Source organism: Glandiceps talaboti, chromosome 20 (genome assembly GCF_964340395.1).
Source record: "Glandiceps talaboti chromosome 20, keGlaTala1.1, whole genome shotgun sequence".
Lineage (NCBI taxonomy): Eukaryota > Metazoa > Hemichordata > Enteropneusta > Spengelidae > Glandiceps > Glandiceps talaboti.
Genome location: NC_135568.1, coordinates 13899189 through 13905942, shown reverse-complemented (window position 1 = coordinate 13905942; position 6754 = coordinate 13899189). Strand labels below are relative to the sequence as shown.

At 34.8% G+C, this 6754-nt stretch overlaps 1 long non-coding RNA gene across 1 annotated transcript; it reads left to right on the top strand.

Annotated features, from left to right (window-relative positions):
- The first annotated feature begins 240 nt into the window (after positions 1 to 240).
- Positions 241 to 4636, top strand: LOC144450490 (uncharacterized). Its single transcript, XR_013482249.1, has 3 exons — positions 241 to 313; positions 3605 to 3692; positions 4529 to 4636. It is a non-coding gene; the product is annotated as an uncharacterized LOC144450490 (long non-coding RNA).
- Positions 4637 to 6754: the final 2118 nt, after the last annotated feature.

Genomic DNA, 6754 nt, shown 5'->3' with positions numbered 1-6754 from the left:
AGAAAGTCACTTTGAACAGAAACATTTGTACAGTAATGTGTATGTTGTTACAAGCTGCATATGATTGTGGCAATAATGTCACCGAACAGGTAATCGTGGAAGGAAAATTTGCACCGCTAAAAAAGGGTAATATACGTCACACAGATATCAATCGTTGAGAGGACACACCTCCATATATATGCAGGTATACTAAAGTCATTTTTACAGGTGATGGGATCATGAAAGTTTAAAAGCAGAACATAGGTGCCCAGTTGCAAGTATTTCAGCGACTCGTCATCAAAGAAATATCAGACTGTATTCATCGATTTTTGGAGTAAGTGTGCTTCCATATTGCTAAACATTCATTTTGTCTTCATTGTTCGTCTTGTCGCTTATGATTTTATACATGATATTGTTAATAAATGCAGTGACGGGGAGAATGGGCATAAATTGAGTATATTTTGTTTTCATATATATATATTCAACCGTGATATTTAAAAATCGAAATTTTACTAAATGCAACGGAGTAAACCCACAAACGTGCTAATACTGAGATCGGCTCTTTGCCACAATCACTGCTTCATTTCCAGCATAGTAAGCACAACAAACAACTTAATTTAGCTGCCCCCGTTGTTAAATAGCTATTTCTACATCATGAGGAAGTTTGAACCTAGTTTATGCACTCAATGTAATCAATCGACTAAATCATGGTCCGAAAAATGTGATTTTTTTGTTTTAATGCACTCAAAATGGGTGGGTTGTAACATTTAGATGTAATTATTTTTGTGGTTAGGCCTAAAATATTTTGTTTTGGCTCCAGTCATCCGACCCCACCTAGTTTTCCATTGCCGACCTTAAACCTTTTTTATGTATTCAACTGCCTGAACTAGACACATATGAAAAAGATATTTTGAAAAAAAATCTACCTACCGTAACTATTCTCAAATTGAGTGTAATCGGAACCACACAATTTGTTTTGTTAGGCCTAAGATATAGCTCTATAATGGAGACAATTGTTCCGATCTACCTTGCTAATTCACACCCGAAGGGATTTGAGCACAATATATTCTTTACTACATACACCAGTAGTACCATAAGATATTGTATACAGCTAGGGCAAGAGAGTACGGCTATCAGCCATTGTAATTTCTATACTTAGTCTAGAAGATACTATTATATTCCTGGAATATAACTGGGTTTGAAGCTAGGTGATATGTACATGTAGGTGAAAATCCATGGGCTGTACAAACACGTTTCGTATGTCACACAAAAATGGTTGTGTCCATACCGGTGGTCTGATAGCCGTACTGTATCAGTTATGATAGGATCACTTTCGTATAATTATGTTAAAGAACTATTGGTGCCCATACGTAGGCCTAAACATATTGCGTGGTTCCGATTACGCTCAATGTTAGAATAGGTGTAGTAGGGAGATTTTATTTTCATGTGTGAGTATCAATTGTGTTTTCCGTAGTAGTTTTCCATATGGTATCTGTGTTATTGGTTTCTTCCCATCAGATGTACCACCATTACTCACTGGAAGAATTCACAATGTTCGCGATTTTATTATTTTTTCTCAAATACGTAAACAATATTTTGGGACGGCAGTGGAAATCTTCGTGTGGTCGGGTAACCGGAACCAAAAATTTGTTTAGGTCTTGATATGTATAATAAAAACAAAATAAATACCTTCTTATCTATTGTGGATTGTTATTTTTGGAGTCATATAATGATGTTTACCCGGACAAGTTTCGAATTTGAGACAAATTACTGTATTTTCTCTAAATTTGTCGTTGATAATTTGAATATCTTTCAAAACACATTTCAATGTATTGAATAATTCAGCAACAAATCAAATTTGTCGAATAAGTTACTTTCAGCGACATTTCATTTCGTTAACAAAAATACGACTTTCAAGGCTTGAGCTGATGCCCAAATAAAAATGCTCATATTATCTTGAATTTTTTTTTCAATTTATTTTTATGACTTGCTGAATGCATTATGTAGTTCCAAAATACATTAATCAGTGGGCTAGTCTCATACAGAGTACCAAAATGCAGCATAAAAATACAAATTCTTAAAATTATTTCTAATACCATAGGATAAAGGGTGAATCATTTTCACTTTTGAAAAAAATTGCATTTAAAAATTTAAACGTTGGCTTATTGTATGTAGGTAAGTTGTATAGACAATTTGGCGAGTACTCTTACATTTTCACCCTTTGCTTTATTTCTTTGCAACTAATTGCTAAAAGTAAAAGTGCATGGTCCTGTTAGAATGAGGGTGCACTATTGAACATCTCTATTCTTTGCCCCCTTCATGTTTTTGCAGGAGATAAAATTAGATATCCGCAATCATGGTAAAATGAGGATGCACAATTGAACACCTCCATAATTTGCGTACTTCCATGGTTTGTTTTCATCACACACACTACTAGACATCGCACAATTGAACACCTTCCCTTGTCCCATTTATCAAAATTGGTCTTAGCTGTTTCAATTTCTGTACTTTAATGGGAGGGGGGGGGGTGAACAAAGTTTTTAATTCAATGTAAAATAACGAAATTTTATTTCGATAAAACAATGTTATGAATTTAACGATAATACATGTATAGAAGTTAAAGCAAATTCTTTGGGAACTGAGAATTATCAAATTTTTTCATTGACAAAATGAAGATTTCTCCTCATAATAAAAGAAAAACCAATCCAAATTATCGATCAGAAGGCTTTAATAGTATAATTATATAATAAAATGAGACGTGGTGAGTACTGCTCTCCATAACAACTTGTTTCGTGAACTACCTATGACGGTTGATCTCAAACCTGTTACAAAACTTTCATTTTTTTGCCACGAGAGCAGCATAAAGTAAATTTTTATTTGTGAAACTACTTCGGCATATTTAAAAAAAAACTTCCGTTTCTTGCTGAATATATTAAACAGTAGTGATCAATTATACCTTTGTGTCATTGTCAATATTTTCAATTAGTATTTACATTAATACACTCTTCATGTAAAGTGATAGTTTTTTATATAATTATCCTTAACCTTCACTAACTGAAATTGAGTATTATTTTCGTGTTCATACACCCTGATCAATGAAAATGTATTAAAACCCAATAATTAGATATCGTCCATGTTAAATAGAGAATAATCTGCATACTACGCCCAAAAAAGAGAGAATTGTTTCTGGTTAGGACATTTTGTCTAAAGTGGTGCGGCGACAACGCGAATTCTTTTTTTTTCATTCTTAGCTTGTTACTCAAGCTACTATTTATGAGAATTATTGTTCTTTTTATTTAATACTTCAGAAAAAGTGTGTATGTGGGGGCAGATGACATTTGCTTGTTCGTAATTGGCTCTGTAGTTGTCTTCACTGAAATGGGGGGGGGGGGTATTTTTGTGTTTTCCCCGGATCCACAAACTACATGGTCCGGACAAACATGGAAAAAAAGACCGAGGCGGGGTATTTAAGTGATGCGCGGGCTGTCCAGAAACAATTCATTTTTTTTCCTTAATGAAAATTATCATAGGTGTAATAACTTTGTAAACTTACGACATTCTTATAAAATCAATTTATGTCAACACAACTTAAAAACTGATACCCAGTTTATTTTTCTATTTATAGATCAAAACGTCGACTTGAGATTACAACATGAAATTATTAATATTAATTTCAGCAAGTGTGCTATACGTACAAGTCGAAAGCAGTGGTGGTAGGTATTTTTTATCTTGTACTCGTGAGTCAAGTAATAGCATGCGTATTTTGTAAAAAGTGTGACACGCGCCATTTGGATTTTTAATTTTGAGTTTGAAAGGGTTCCAATACACCGACTCCTTACAAAATGACATTAAATGTACAAAAAACATAATGGTAAGAGTCAAAATTCAACACAAAAGAAGGTACAAAAATGGAGGAAAGGGACCATAACAAAAATACTGAATACAAAAGTGAATGTACCAGACTACTAAAATTGAATCAAGCAAAAGGCGAGAAAACAATGGAAGTATAAAATCTTACAGGTCTGCAAACAAGTGATGTTAGCTGGTAAGATCGTAAACCCCAATGGTGAAATGTAAAAGGAAAAGCACCCTAGCTTAGTAAAAAAAAGAACAAAAAACAACCCAAATTGACGAACAAAGCTGGTAAATGTAACTGAAGAGAGATGGGTTAACTTAACTGGCTCTTTTCATAACCCGTTGTTCAGTGAGAGATACATATGTACTAGGGCATCAAGATTATTAGTTCCAATTGATTACGTTTGCTATCGGCTGTAGAGAACACACTTGTAAAGACCTTAAATGCAATTCTGAATAATGTGTGTTCTGGTTTGTGAAAATGATGTGCTACAAGACTATCTTTGTGTGATTTGTAAATTGCATATGTGTTCATTAATTAATGCAAATGCGAAGACCTCTTTTCGTTTTTCCCAGTATGTGTATATTCTTGCACTTATGTCATTACAAAACTCTATTGGGGTCCATTTTCTTGAATGTGAGGAGAAAATCAAGGACGTTAAAGTGTTCAAATATTTCAATATATCTCTTTCAGATAACTTCGCTTTGCATAAACCAGTGTATCTTGATGCATGGCTTGCTAAAGAAGATACACTAAAATATCTGACTGATGGTGACCCTACAACCTGTGCAGATTCAGGCATTAAAACTTTAGAGCCGTCATTTATAGTGGACCTCGGAGAACCTACTGTCGTTAACCAGATCACCATGCATTTCCCAAAGAGCTGTGCAGATACTTTATCAAAAAGAGGATGTAAGTGTTTGTTTAGACTCTTTTATATTATCTCAACCTTTTACATTAAAATTTTAATTCTGAATACATCATTTTAAAGTTATTTTTAGACAGGGAACTCGCTCACCAAATATTCTAATTTATGACATGGTTTGCGTAATTGGTTTTATTTTTTATATTTAGGTACTTACTCCAATACTGTGGTCAAAGTAGGAAACTCACCCGACCCAAATCACCCAGACAATAAAGTATGCTTTGATGTGAACATCCCAAAGGCTGCTGGCATTGGTAAACGCAAAAGAGGATGCGTTAATGGTCCAATCGTCGGTAGATTCGTAATGATACAGAAGAAAGGTGATACCCCGAGGGCTATGCATTTATGTGAGATGGTAGCGGTGAGTGAAGGTAGGTAAAATGGAATTGTCAGTGTTTAAGCGCAATATCGGTGACGACAGTGTAGATATAATATGCACTAACGTTGCAACATTTGTGATCATTCATTGTGAGGAAATCTCTGAAAAAGTCACCATGTTTGTCTTTGCTCTTACGAATAAGTTGAATGTCAAATCTATCATCATAGGCTCTATTCCTCAACTACCCCAATCCTATGCTGGGGCGCCTTACTATTTAGAGACAGCAGAAAGTCGAAAGTATACTCCTACAATTATCAACATCTCACTTTCGGGAGTAAACGAGAGTTAGAACATAGAGAAGATTGAGTACATTAAACACTTTCAATATCATCAGGAGGCACTGGAGAACATATATTCCATCACTTAGGGTTGTTGGTGGCCGAGCGGTTAGCTCGTACGCCTCTTCATCCTGTAGCCTGGGTTCGAACCCGCCAGACGTCGGCTGGGTGATTAAATTTACCACGCTGTAAGTAAGAAGAGTGTCGTTCAGTTTGACTTTACCGAACAACGCAGGTTTTCCCCAGGTACTCCGGTTTCCTCCTGCATTAACACTGAACTTTCCTCTTGCTAGTATTGGGCAATGTCTGTTGGAAGGTTAATAAATAAATAATAAAAAATAGAAGGTTCACTACTGTTTTCTTACGCCTGTAAACCCCCCCCCCCCACTCATTTGAAGTGATCACTCCATGGGTTTATTGCAAAATCACTGTTGTAAAGGATACCAAAATGTCGCAAAATGAAGTGACATCGTGGTTTCGCTCAAAAGTATGCATAGTTGCATCCAGACAGAAAGAATCATATCATAAAGTCTATTTATACGCATTTATACATACATACATACATACATACATACATACATACATATTCATCGGGCATTCTTTCCTCTAGCAAGAGGAGGCCTTATATAAATACACCTTAACTGATAAAGGTACTGGTAGATGTAAAAATAAAACCCGAACTGTAATACCATAAACAGTCGCATATTCTATACATACTAAATACGGGTATGTTCTCTTCTTTTACCTAGCGGCACACATACCCACACAAAAAGTGTCACAATTTCGTCTTTTTTTTTGTACATTCTTTCTGTAGTATTAAACTAGTGATGTTTGTATATCAAATGCGTAGGATTATTTCATGTATTATACGACTTCATTTTGGTTATCTATACTGAAATAAAAGATTGTGTACTTCAGCTACCCTGGCTCTGTTCAAAGAGACTTTTCAAATCCAGTTATTAAATCAAGTTGTGCTTGCTTGCTTGCTTTGTTTGTGATGATATAATATTGCGGTAGTAAGTTTAGGGTTAGATGTTAGGGTTAGAGTTAGGGGTGACTTTGACCACTGTTTCATTGACTTTAATTTACTTCAATTTGAATTAATGACAAAAGTAAAACAGCACATGATAATATAATGCTTCTGACAATGAATGAAAAGTCGATTTTCTTTCTTAACATTTATAAATGCGTCATATTAGATTAAACCGTTTTTTGGTTTTGTTTTTAAAACGTTTAAATAACGTTAAGGTGAAAGATCAGGCCAAATAGATAAGGCCATTATAATATGATGACTGTAATCAAGCGAGTGACTTCTTAGTTAGTTAGCAGCTCGAATT